Genomic DNA, 14,675 nt, shown 5'->3' on the forward strand with positions numbered 1-14,675 from the left:
AGAAATCCACCTGCCTCTGCCTCCCAAGTGCTGGGATTAAAGGCATGCGCCACCACCGCCCGGCTCATCCGTGCAATCTTACAATGTGTGTTTTATGCTAGTTGCTTACAATCAACACCGCTTTGAAGGGGTCTGCTAACGTTCCAGTTGGGCATTCCAGCTTCATCACCTGGACATCACAGGTGACCCAGGGAAAGCTCCTCAACCTCCTCTCTCATTTGTGAAGTGGATAAAATGCTGGAGGAGCAGGATTTTCAGGAAAGAGTCCTCAGCCCTTGGCAGGCACACAAGCTCAGCAGCCCCCGGCATCCATCTTCCTCAGCCACACTTACCAGCTCTGGGTATCACCCAGGAGTGCAGTTGTATTTGTCAAAGCCAGCTGCTGTGTGGTGGAGGTGTAGGACACACTCATACATGTGTGCACACATATGTACACACACGTGCACACACATTTACTCTAAAAAAAGAGTAATGTATGACTTAAAGGGAGAAAGGCATACGTATACGCACATGAGAACTGACACACAGATGCACACTGGATTTTGTGGGTGTCATTAAAACAGAAAACAAGTGCCTTCTAAACTACATTCACTTCCACCCCAGCAATGTTTACTAGGCGGCAAGAATCACACTTAATTCAGAATCTAAGTTATCTTGGGAGAGTGTCAACATTTTATAAGATGTTGCCAGCAATACACATGGTACCTCAAACACACAGCATAAATATATGGACGTGTACAGCATGGCGTGTGGACATGAGTGTGTGCATGTGCACACTATGCATATGTGCATGTATGTGGACATGCATGTGCACACATGTGTGTTGTGTGTGCATTGTACACGTATGCATGTGTGTGATATGTGGGAGTATGTATGCACATGTATGAAGGTGTGCCTGAGTGATACAACCAGTGACATGAAGTGTAACATTCCCATGTATCTTCACCTCTTCTACCCCCTGGCTCAGTTTGTAGACTTCCATCACCTCCTACGTTCAGATTCTCATCGTAAACTCTAGTCAGGAAAAGTTCCTCATCATTGCCCTCCCTGGTGATATGACTCCTCAGAACCTGGAATCTGAGTGGTGACGAGGCTGACTGTCCGAGAACAGTCTTGTTGACAACAGATGCCCTCCTCTGGCTTCCTCTCACTCCTCCCTGTGTCTGGAAACACTACTCTCCCTCCATCAATACTGTCACACAAAAGCCCCAAGTTCACCCACCACTTCCATTCCTGGGTCTTTCCAAGCCCAGGATACCTTAGAGCCATGGTTCTCAACCTGTGGGTCTTGACCCTTTTGGAGATCTCATATCAGATCTCCTAAATGTCAGATATTTACATTATGATTTGTCACAGTAGCAAGATTACAGTTATGAACTAGCGACGGAATAATTTTATGGTAGCTTAGGAGTCTGGGGGGGCGGGGCTGGGGGGGGAGGAGTCACCACAACATGAGGAACTGTATTAGACGGTCGCAGCATGAGAAGGGTTGAGAACCACTGCCTTAGCATGAGGCTTCCAGGTGAAATACAGATTGCCTGGCTACATTTAAATTTTAGATAAACAGTTATTTAGCTGGACCTGTGTAGCACAAACTTATGTCTTCAACAGCTCCATTGTTCACAAGTGCACGTTTTGCCTAAGCAAATGAGTGAGACTGTGCCTCAGAATGAAAAGGACCAAAATGGCCGCAGACTAGCTCAGTGGTAGGGCCACCCTCCCGGGAGGCCCTTAGTTCAATTTTAAGTATAAAAAGGGAGAAAAACTTTGAAACATTTTTTTTGTGTATATATAACGATGTTCCAAACACTGCAAAGGGCATATTCGTATTGACGATTATTATTAATCTGAATTTTAAATGTTATTGCCGAGTAACTTGAGAACATACCTCCCATTTTTTTCTAAATCTTGTGTGCTACTAGACAAAGGAAAAGAGAGTTTGCAAGTATCACTCAGGAATCAAAAGGAGATGGGCAAGAGAGATGGCTCAATTGTTAAGAATATGTGTGTGTGTGCCACATGACAAAACACCCAAGTTCAATTCCCAGTGCACATTTTTTGGGGGGGTTGATGGGAGGCTCTCTCAGTCATCTACAACTCTAGTTCCAGGGGATTAGATGACCTCCTCTGGCTCCCGAGGGTACTGCACACATGAGAACATACTCACCCCTCAGAAACACATTTGTATTTATCTTTAAAAATAAATAATTTTTTTTGAGACAAGGTTTCTCTGTGTAACTCTAGCTGTCCAGGAACTCACATTATAGACCAGGCTGGCCTCAAACTCTCTGAGAGATCTGCCTGCCTCTGCCTCTTGAGTGCTTGGATTAAAGGTGTGTGCCACCACACCCACAAAAAAATAATAAATTTGTAAGGAGCAAAATGAGAGAAGAAAACCTCAAGAAATGGAGAAACAACAGCCTCTGACCCCCAGAATAGGATAGACCCAAAGTGTGACTTCCAGGGCAGGATCTCAGTGGAGAGAAGCTCTGGTTGTGTGGCCAGATCTCCAGGGGCAAGTAAGGCAGACCCAGATCTGCCAACACCAAGTGGCCCAGTGTGCTTAGGCCCATGTTCTTTTCTCTATTAGCTCCAGACGTGGTCAGGAGCAGCTACATAAAGACTGAAAGCAACGTTCCTGCCAGCCGGTCGCCGGTAGCTGATTTGAGTCTGAATTTAATTATGAAAAGAAAGAGTATGGTGTTAATATAACCCAGTTTTGTAAAGCTGTACTCATCACTCAGGGTGATATAGAAGACCACTGGCTAGCTGCGTGGATTTTTTTCCAAGGCACAGTGGTGTTTCTGCTGCATTGTTTGGAAGTTTGTATTAGAAAAGTCTCACAGAAAGAGACAGGCACTTGGATGTTGGTGACTTTTTGGGCGATGTGAGGAGATCACGGGGTGGGAACAAGGAACGTAAAACATCCGACTTATTGATTCTTCCTGCACAAAAACCTCTCGGATGAACAACAACAACCGCCACAGACAGTGTTTCACCAAAATGTTTGTCTCAGGAGCTAACCCCACATCTTTCTAGATGAAGGGAAAATGCTTCCCATCAGATCTGAATTTGACTTGGTCGCCTTAGAAGTGTTCTTCCGGGTGACCCAGGCCTGGACACCTCTCCTCTGGGTTCTGTGACTTTCTGAGAGGAGGCTACTTTGAGATGAAGCATTATTTTCTGCAATTACTGTTCCCTTCAAAGAGGGGAGCTTTTCTTTGCCGCTGATTTATCATGCCCCAAAGGGTAGAGAATTAGCTCACCCAATACTCACTGTACCTTCTTCCAAGATAAGAAGCAAGTAGCCAATGGCCCCATGTGGAAGCATTCTGGGTGCCCCACCCCCCACTTTCAAATACTTTTTCTCTTACCACATACTGAAAAAAGTAAATTGCAGTCTCCTGGGACACTGTCCCCACTGACTCTACAGTTCTAGGCATCTCTAAGTGACCACAGGAAAGAAAAGATAACTGAGGCCACAAAATCCCTCTCAACTGGACCCTCTCAAGTCCTTCTGCGATTAGAAACATTTAGAGCAGATGCAGGTGAGGATATTCCCGATGATTCCTAAGCAGAAACTCAGCCATTGCATCTGGAAAGTGCTTTACCATCTAACCCGACAGCTGAACTCTTGAGAAAGGACTTTTTCAGAGCGCTGTGCCCTGGGATTTATCATCCTGTCCGAGGGTCCTTGCTATAGAACCAGATACTCGCGATGCTGGATCAGTGAGAGGTTCATCTTCAATATCTCTAAACGGAGGGCAAGATGTCGGCTGTGGGTCCTCATCCTCCAGAAGAGAGCAGAACTGAAGGCTTGCTTCACAGAGAAAATGTAAGTCATGTGTGTGGGTATAAAATCCTTAATCCTGGCTAGGGAGATGGTTTTGTGTGTGAGTATAAAATCCTTAATCCTGGCTAGGGAGATGGTTTTGTGAGTAAAATGCTTGCCATATAGGCAAGAGAACTTGGCTTTGATCTCCTGAACATACCAAAAAAAAAAAAAAAAAAAAAAAAAAAAAAAAAAAAAAAAAAAAAAAAAAAAAAAAGCCAGGCACCGTGGCAGGTACTAGTAATCCCAACACTACGAAGGTAGAAACAGGAGGGTCCCAGAGCTCTGGGACCAGACAGTTTAACAGCCTAGTTACTGAATCCCAAGTCCCAGGGAAGGACCCCCTGTTTCAAAAAGCGGGGTGAACATCTTCTGGGGAGCTATCCCAAAACTGGCTCCTGGCCTCGACCAGTGTGTACATGTACCTGGGTGTGTGTTGGGGGGGAGGGCGGACATACTATTCACACACCATGCTTGGTTCATAAGGAGTGGCACTGTTTGGAGGTGTGGTCTTGTTGGAGGAAGGGGTGGGCTTTGGAGGTCTCCACCTATGCTAAGGCTCCACCCAGTACAGAAAAGAGCTCCTCCTAGCTGCCTGAGAAAAGTCAGTCTCTCCTGGCGGCCTTTGAATCAAGATGCAGAACTCCCAGCAACTTCTCCAGCACCACGCCTGCCCAGACGTCACCACCTGCCTGCTTTGATGATAGTGGATCAAAACCTCTGAACTGTAAGGCAGCCACATTAAATGCTTGCCTTTATAAGAGTTGTCATGGTCACGGTGTCTCTTCACAGCAATGAAGCCCTAACTGAGACATACATATACAGGAACACTCACATACCAATATCTATAGAAATACTCACCCATCTGCACGTTGTAGACACACCTGCATCTAGAGAGACACTCACACACCCACATGTACAGAGACATGCTCACACACTCGCACGCACAGGAACATTCTCATACCTGCATGCTGTATGCACACATCCACATAATAAGAATAGCTGAAACCCCTACTCCCATGTAGAACCAACGACTGTAACCTTCTCATTTCTACCAGATGGAAGCAACAATAAGTTAACAGCAGTCCTCGCTTGGTAGAGAAGACTCAGGTTCAGACCTGTCTCCACCTGGATGTCACAGATTCTTCTTCACGGTTGTCCCTCACCCCTCCAAACGCCCCTTTAAAAAACCAGCTTGTTTCTTCCTGCTTCTAAATATGTAAACATTCCGGATGAGCGTTCTCCGTGTTGAAGAGTAGACTTGGTAGATATGAAAGCCGAGCAAACACTAAGACTCCACCACTAAGAACACCAGTGGTTAAAATATGGGGAGAAAGTATTTAGATACAGTGACATATTTGTTCTCTGCTGCCTATGGAAGATAGGTTTATAATGTATGGACTGGTGATTTCTGGACACAAGGCAGATCCTAGAGCCCAAACAGAGGGAATCCAAAGACTATCCCGGAGTAGTATGTTTCTACAGAAAGTAAGAGAGAATTCAAACTAAGGCAAGGGGCTAAGGTGGAAGGCATAGTTGAAACCACACAAGAAATGATGACATGGGAAACTGGTACCCAGATTCTATAACAAACCCATGAGCCACACTGATATAAGAAGATGAGTGGATGAATAGGAGAAGCCAGACAGCCCTCCTAGGAGTTATATAGATGAAGTTTAAGAATGCAAAAGCAAAGATGGATTAGGAAATTGTCCACAGATGCTCATAGTACAGAACAAAAGTGGGTTAAGGAAAGTGTTGGTCACTTAGCCTGAAAGTATCTCCCGGAAAATGTTTGTTAATTACAAAGGGAAATGTGACACCATGACAGTGATGGAAGCTGGTAGACCCTCTTCAGGTTAACAGTGTTAATTAAACATATAACCCACATGGGAACAAACCCATATGGCTTCCCCTCCCATAGTACATTGAAGGGGGACACAACTCAATCTCCAGTCTTCTTACAGCACTGGTGTAACCATAAGGAAACACTCAATAACCCCAAACGGAGGGACATTCTACAGGAAAACTGGTTCATGATCTTCTTAGGGGTCCAGGTCAAGAGGACAAAGGAGAGTCAAAGAGCTGGCTAGAAAGAGGCCATGTTTAAAGTTACAGTGACCAGGAAGTGGGGCCTATAAGTCTGAGTCAGATTCTACACTGGGAAAGAAAGCCCATTGATGAGGATTCATTCCTTGTCAGATGTCAGTCATCTCAGGGTGAGAGATAAGGATAAGATTCCTTCAGATTATGAACCAAAATGTATAAAATGATGAAGTATGGAATCTCAAAGTTACCCTGAAAAAGAGAGAGAGAGAGAGAGAGAGAGAGAACACAATAGCAAATGGGTAAGAGGTAGTAATTATTGGTGAATCTGGGAGAAGTTTCAGGTAATTTCTCAAACTGCTCTTGTTGCTCTGCTGTATATGTAAACTTTATCAAAGTAAAAACATACAGTAAGCAACCCATTCTAAAGTGCCCAGGGGAGACCCCACCTCTCCTTACCCTCCCAATGAAAATAAAGCCCTAGATCGTGGGGTCTTATTGCTGGAGGAGAGGGGGTTTTAGACAGCCCGAAGCATGGATGGCTTCCACGATCAGCCGGACAATCCATCCTTGTCCTCCAAAAGGAAGAAGGGGTTCAGGGAACGGGGGAGGGGACAAGGGAAGATAACGGAGGAGATACGATCAGAGTCCATGACATACGCATGTGAAACTGCGAATGGATACTTAAAAACTGAAAACGCTAAAACACAGTGTTTCTAAGAAGGCATTATGCTTGGTCATTTAGTCAATCTATTATAGTCTACACGCCTCCAAGGACCTGAAAATGGATCTTGAAAATCCTTTAAACTTCTAGACTCTTATCCACATTTCCCACCATCCCTCTGTCCCAACCTCATGGCTCTTTGACCTCTCAGTGTACACACATACACACACACACACACACACACACACACACCACACACACATGTGCAAACACTCATGCACTCACAAACACACACACATGCACAAACACACATAGACACACAAATACACAAATACCCACACACACATGCACACACACATATTCACACAAACACACACACAAATACACAAACACGCATACACACACACATACACACACACATACTCAAACACACACATAAATACACAAACACCCACACACACATACACACACAAACACACACACACGCACACACATGCACACACGCACACACACACACACACACACCACACACACACACACACTTGGCCAACTCATCTCCAGCTTCCTTCCTGCTCAGGTCTCAGCTCTGACACCTACCCCCATCTCTCATGATAACTGAGGCCCTCGAACTCATTCTTCTAAGCACGCTAATCTCACCCTATGGTCACATTTATCTTTCTGGACTTATATTGGCTTTTTTTTTCCTTCTGCCTCCCTGATCAAGCTTCAAGCTAATGATGGCTGAGATCTGAAGCAAGGCTGACTGACAAATAATGAGTAAAATGGTTTAATCTTCGAAGATCAACGCCTCTTGCCAGGCTTTATATCAGCTTCAGGTGATCTGCCTCAAAGTCCTTGGGAAAGCAAGAACAAAAGATGCCCCAGGCTGGAATGCATCAGAAAGTCAATGTGTTCAAGGCTTCCTGGCACAAACTGGGCTGCGGTGAGCCTGGGTGTGTTGCATGGCATGAAGCCGTGTCCTGTGCCTTGAACCAATCTCCCCATTCACTCATTCCCTCTACCCAGCCCCTATGTAAAATACCCCAAAATATCACTCCCTGGGATCCTGGGATTTCAACTCATAACATCTGTTGAAGAATGGCTTTTGCTGACTTAGCTTTCTAGTAGTGCCTTTAAACAAACTGACCCCCTCCCCAAAATAGAAAAATAAAATAAAATCAGCGAAAATGCTATACACGTGCAAGTTGAAGTAAATGTTTTTTTTTTTATTTAAAAGTAGTTTGTTTTTTTTTTAATTCACCATAAACTGCTCTGTAATGAGCTCTCAAAATGGTGCCAGTTAAAGAGCCTTCCCTAGAGCAGAGGTTTTATTTCTATTTGTGGGTATTTGTGTGTGTGCATGCAACACATATGTGTACATGAGTGGCACATATGTGTACAGGTTCCCATGAAGGACAGAGGGTATTGAATCTCCTCAGACAGGTGGTAGTGATTCATGTGACATGGGAACTTGTGAAGGTCACCTTCCCACCTTGCTGGCATCCTCAGGTCCTGTCCTTCTTCTTCTGAAACAGAGTCCCTAACTGAGCTTGATTTCAGAAGTAGGCCACGTTGGCTGATCACAGATCACGGCTTCCAGGCATGGCCTCCACGTGAGTACTGAACTCCCATTCCTCTGAAATTGAAGCAAGAGCTCTCAAACCACCTTCCACACCAAACCACCTTCTCCAACCACATAGAGAACAGTTTGACCAACCTTTTAAAAAAAATTAAAAGACCTACTTTCATCTGAACTTTTATGTTCATTGCGTGAAAATTGTCCACTTATAGATCTGGGAAGCAAACAAAAGCAATATATTTGCATGTATACATAATCAGGATTCACTGGGGAATAATTAACTACTTGGTGTATAAAGTAAAACACAGAGAGAGAGAGGAGAGAGAGTGAGAGAGAGAGAAAGGGAGAGAGAGGAGAAAGAGGAGAGAGAGAGGAGACAGAGGGAGAGGAGAGAGAAGAAAGAGGAGAGAGAGAGGAGAGAGAGAGAAAGAGAAAGAGAGAGAAGAGAGAGAAGAGAGGAGAGAGAGGAGAGAGAAGAGAGGAGAGGGGAGAGAGAGAGAAAGAAGAGAAAGAGAGAGGAGAGAGAGAGGAGAGAAAGAGGAGAGAGGAGAGAGAAAGAGTGAGAGAGAGGAGAGTGGAGAGAGAGGAGAGAGAGAGAGACAGAGGGGGAGAGAGAGAAAGAGAGAGAGAGGAGAGAGAGAGAGAGACAGAGAGACAGAGACAGAGAGAGAGAGAGAGAGAAGACTGCAATTGGATCAACTGGAGCTCGCCAAGTAATTACCTTGCAAGCATGAGGGTCTGAATCAGATGCCTTAAAACACACTTTAAGAAGAAACAGGGTGGATGCTTTCGAGCCCAGTGCTGGATAGATGAAGACAAGCAGCTTCCTGGGACCCTCTGGCCAGCCAGCCCCACCTACTTCTGGACGCTAGGTCTCAAAACCTGACAGTGATAGCCAAGGTTGCCAGCCACTCAGCACACGCTGGTACACACACATATATAAGAACACACACACTCACACACTCACATGCACCCACACACCCATGCACCAGCACACAAAGACAACAATTAGCTTTCCAGGTCTCTTTTCCAGAAAAGATAGAATTTTCTTTTTTCATCTAGAAAGACAGCTGTTACGTCGGAATAAGCCGAATGCTTTATTCTAGACATAAGCGGATTCTAGAGACGATATTCTAGACATACTCTAGAATAAGACAATTCTTTATTCTCTTCTTGTCACCCATGCTCTCACTATATCTACGAGGGGGAGGGGTGGGGCTTACAAAGCCTCACACCCAGGGAGTGGTCCTATCCCTGAGAGGGTCCTGCCTGTGCTCTCTGAAGGGAAGGCTACAGCTCTTCTTGTCTCTTCTTTCCCTGTCATCTCTGTGTTCTGAGACTCTAGCCAAGCACTAAAAGCAAGACTCCACAATCTCCTTAAACATCAAGATTTTACCATCTTTCCTTCAGGGCTCATGAAGTGAAAAGACAAAGAAATCAATGCATACCCTTTTAAGCACAGGGACACAAATTACCCTTGAGTTAATAATTCACTAGTTTACAGAGAGCCGAGGGAGACAAAACCAGATCCCGAGTAAGTGAAATAAAGTGTGTGTATATATAAATAATTCATATTTTAATTAAAATTGCCTATGGAACATCAAGGCAAACTAAAAATCAGCTTGACCAATGTACTTCTTTGATAAACTAAAAAATAAATATAAAAAAGAGTTCTCCGATATAATATTGCAGGGTTTTTGAAGGTCCCCAATCACGTGTCAGGTGACACAACTCAATGCCTGGTTCTATAATTAACTTTCAGTGTCAAGAGGAGGAAATATTTTCAGAACAGCAGGTACTCGGTCGGCTTTGCTGCGTGAGGTGTAATGAGGGTTTTGGATTTAGCACTCTAATACTTGTTTTATTACCACGCTCAATTGTCCGTGCATCTTAGGGCTCATGTTGCGTGCATCCGCTAAGTCATGTTTCTTTCATTAGCCGAGGCAATTAATGTACATCGAGCCTTTAAGTGCTATCCCTCCATGCTTTCTCCTTGTATAATTCAGTTGGCGATGATTAAAATAATTTTTCAATGGAGATGCCTCAGCTTAATGAAAAAAAAAATACATTGCAGCAATGTAAGAGGCATTTGTAAACATTTTCGGGAGGATGTCGTTGACTGTTGCTGCAGCGCTGTGGCAGATGGCCGTACAAAGCAGCTCATCCTTGACAACACACAGAGACAGACCTCCAGGGGATTGAGGCAAATGGGTAGAAGAATGGGAGAATGTGACGCCATGTCATAAATTGCTTTTAGTCTTCCGCTTGAAGAGTTTGGTTAAGTATCCAATACCAGGTAGTGTTGACAACTAATGGCTTAGCCTTGTTAAACCTTTAACTGTTAAGCGCTTACTTACTCTGTGTTAGTCCCAGACTAACCATCTTACACACGGGGCTCCTCACTCAGTCATAGGAACGGTGAAACAGGAATGGAGTGATTTCCGCAAGGGTCCAGCTCAGGTTCGTTGTGGACCTGGAGGGTCTATCCCGCGCTCTGTCCCTTTTCATGACGAATTTGGGGTCCTGTCGGCACTTCCTTGTGTTTTAGTCACCAACTCAGAGCAGATCGTTGAGCTTCTCCGTGTCTCCGGTCTCCTCTGCAAAACACAGAGCTGAGGAGGGAAACCTGGGTCGTGTCTCCGGTCTCCTCTGCAAAACACAGAGCTGAGGAGGGAAACCGGGGTCGCAGTGTGACTGGAATATCAAGTCCTCCTGTCGTCACGTTCCGGAAAGCACGCCTGGAGATTCTGTGAGGACGATGATGGTGACACTGCTCTCTGGCTATCACGAGCCGTGTGCTCCCAAACAAACCATTTCAAGATTTTATGCAGGACGTTATGCTGCGATGATACCTGTTAGTAACTGAGCGTGTGTTTAAGCCGGCTCAGGGATGACTGTCTTACAAGCATTACTTATCATAACCAGAATCCAAGATTAGTTAACCTTCTGGATATCTTTTCTCATTTAACAAGTGATTATCCTATATAATGTAGATTGGCAGCGTGGTGGTGGATCTACTTCCTAATTACGTCTCACTCCCGTTGGCTTGCTGTGATGATCCGGACATTAGCAGCAAGATGTACGTGGTTAGATAAAGCAGCTCCCGCATGGGGTACACTGCCTGGTGGTCCTCTTAATCCCTCGATCTGCAACAGAGAAATCTACCGCGAGCAGCTGCTCTCCTCCCTCGGGCCGGTGAGCTCCAAAGCAAACACTGCATTTATTACATACAGAGTTCCGATTTTCCACTCCAGTCCCCTCCTTCCCCTGAGACTCGGTTCAAGTGTTCCCCGCCCCCCACACCTCCCCCACTCACCCACCCCCTACCCCGCCCTGAAAGCTTTCAGATACGTTCTTCTCTCTCCCTAACCTGAACTTCTTAAATCGGAGGGAAACAAAGCAACAACAGCACCACACACATTATCCCCGCCCCCAACAACCATCCTCAATTTCCACCAGCTACGGGGTGTCTTTCCAGACTCCTTCGCAGCTACATACGGCTAAGCTCCAGTGGATGGTGTATAGACAGAAGTACTGTGCTAAAAAGTATCCTTAAAGAATGGCGGGCATGCTAGTCTTTACCCTGAATCCCAGTGGCTATAAAGGAACCAAGACATCCAGGACCATCTACCTCCAAACCTTGCTTATGAGAGAAGGAAATAAACCTAGGAGTCTCCGCCGTTGCATCTCATCTGAGCTCATCTTTCTCACTTGGTGATGTAGGTGCCTTTGGTTCGTCTATCTCTTCTCTATCACATGATTCCATTGTAGCCAACCTCCGTTCAGCTAAGGCTGTTCCAAGTGTGAGTTCCTACAGGCAAAGGCCTGCTGATTAAGCGGGCACCCTGTTGCCAGCATCCTGGTAGATTTTTGAATATAGCCTTGGTGTGTAGATGTCACCTGTAACAGAATGTGTGGGAGAACGTAAAGTGCGGGGCCTGGTGTCACTTCCCTGAAAGCGTCCCGTGCTGCACGAGTGAGAAAGTCTTTGTCAGGCGCGCGTTTACAATGCATGATGGGAAAGGGGCACAGAGCTCCATGTCTGGGCTCCACACCCTCCACCATTGCGCTTAGGAAGAAGGTCTTTGCTATTTCAAGTCTTCGCTTCGGGGATTCAATAGTTTGGTTGGGAAACCCTATGGTCTGAGATCATTCTGGTTATTTAAGAAGAGTGACTTGTTGCTTGCTGAAAGGAGCCTGATGTAGCTGTCTCCTTAGAGGCCTGCCAGAGCCTGACAAATACAGAGGTGGATGCTCGCAGCCAACCATTGGACTGAGCGCCGGGTCCCCAATGGAGGAGTTAGAGACAGGACTGAAGGAGCTGAAGGGGTTTACAACCCCATAGGAAAAACAACAATATCAACCAAACAGACACCCCCGCCCCTGAGCTCCCAGGGACTAAGCCACCAGCCAAAGAGTACACATGGAACAACCCATGGCTCCAGCCGCATATGCAGCAGAGGATGGCCTTGTGAGGCATCAACGGGAAGAGAGGTCCTTGGTACTATGAAGGCTAGATAGATTCCCAACACTGTCATAGAAGCAGGGGGAGGAGGGATGGTATAGGGGGTTTCCGAGAGGGGAGACAGGGAACAGGGAAAGGGTTATAACATTTGAACTGTAAATAAAGAAAAATAAAAGAAGAGTGACTTGTGACTCTGGGGATGAAAAGGGCCATGATTCTTCACAGGATTCTGACGTCTGAAACAAGGCTGTGGGTTATGATCACAGGAATCAGGAGGCTTGCCTCGGACCAACAGGAAACCACTGACCAAGCTCTTCTCCAGGGTATCTTAGGCTTTCCAGAGGTTCACGAGTGGGGATCGCAACAGTGACATCCTTGTGGATGTTTGTCTTTCTGCTTTGTTTCTGTAGACCATGAAAGTCTCACAGTGCGATTGGGTGGGGCTGAAGGGGGACTTTCTTGAGCTCTCTATTCCTGGAGAAGACAGATCAAGCCAAGCGAGGAGGCTGCACACGGTGAGGGGAAACGGTGTCTGGAATGTTGGGTTCTGCGACCTGCTTAAGCAACAAAAGTATAAAAGCCCAGGCTGTCATGCATAGAATTCTTTATCCCGATCTCATGCTTTTAAGCCTAGAATGGCCTTATCTGGATCTCAGCTTCTTCATACAGAAAAAGGAAAGGTTCAACGAGTTGCCTGAAGGCCACAGCTTTTTCAATCTCAGAGACTCCTGAAGGAGTGAACATATGGAGAAGTATGAGACAGACAGTGGACAAGTGGAAAGCGGAGAGCGTGCGGCGTGGGCTCCAGGGCTAGAGAAGTGCCGACTTCACCGATGCAGTTGTTCTGTTCATACACACTCTGCTCATAAATGTCAGCAAGCTCTGGACTAAAAGCAGTAACGTCTTTAGTAGGGAATAGAGCCCACCTCTTCCCCCCCCCCCGAAAATAAATCAATATTTGATCATCCTTTACTCTTGTGAACATTTGGAAGTATTGAAACTACTGGAGTTGGGACAATGGTCTTCAATGGCAGTGTAGTTATCTCATAATATCCCGGTGCTTCATTTACAAATGAGAACTCTGGGGCTCACTGACATCGCTGATCTTGCTCAAGTCTTATACTGGGTACATAACAACCCCACATCCATCTAGCCTCTAGCCCCTTCACCACAAACTGTCTTCTTTTCCAACCATGGAAGCCCCTGGCTTTGGAGCAGGAGTCAAGGTACCCACGTTGAGTTTCCAGCAGCCCATGGCACCATTCTGTACAACGAGTGAACTGTAAAAAATACCTCTATGTATGCCAGCTATTCCACTGCTAGGCATATACCCTAAGGACTCCGGATGACACCACAGACACTCATGCATCCATGTTGATTACTGCTCTATTCGTGACAGCTAGGAACAGAGAGCAGCCAAGACATCCAGCCACAGCTAAAGAGATCACACACATGTGCTACAGATACACAGAGGGATATTATTTGACTGCAAAGAAAAATAGAATTTTCAGGAAAATTGATAGTTCCAAAACTCAGAGAGATAGATGAAAAAAACAAAAAACAAAAAACAAATGTCTTCCCCCATATGTGGATCACATCCTGTTATGTATACGTATACAGGTAAGCAGATATAAGGATGGTGAAGTCTAAATGTCAAGGAAGGAGACCCGGAGAGAGTGGCATTCCACAATGAGGATGGATGGAGGATGGATGAGAAGTTGCATGGAAGAGGAGAGAGGGAGAGAGCCAGAGGGGCAGCTGAACAAGAATGGAGGAGGAAGAAACAAGATGTAGGCAGGAAAGCCACAAAACACGCTTTGTTTAAAAAAAAAAATATCCAGCACTTGGGAGGCAGAGGCAGGCGGATCTCTGAGTTCGAGGCCAGCCTGGTCTACAGAGTGAGTTCCAGGACAGCCAGGGCTAAACAGAGAAACCCTGTCTCAAAAAATATAAAAAAATAAAAATAAAAAAAAAATTATCTAATTTCTCTAAGAGTGTCTCATATGTTAAACACTAACTTAAACTCTAAAAGAAAATGCTTTTTAGAGAAGAACTGTCTTCATTGCTACTGGTAAAGGGACTGACACAA

The sequence above is a fragment of the Mastomys coucha genome, unplaced genomic scaffold (assembly GCF_008632895.1).
Source record: "Mastomys coucha isolate ucsf_1 unplaced genomic scaffold, UCSF_Mcou_1 pScaffold3, whole genome shotgun sequence".
Lineage (NCBI taxonomy): Eukaryota > Metazoa > Chordata > Mammalia > Rodentia > Muridae > Mastomys > Mastomys coucha.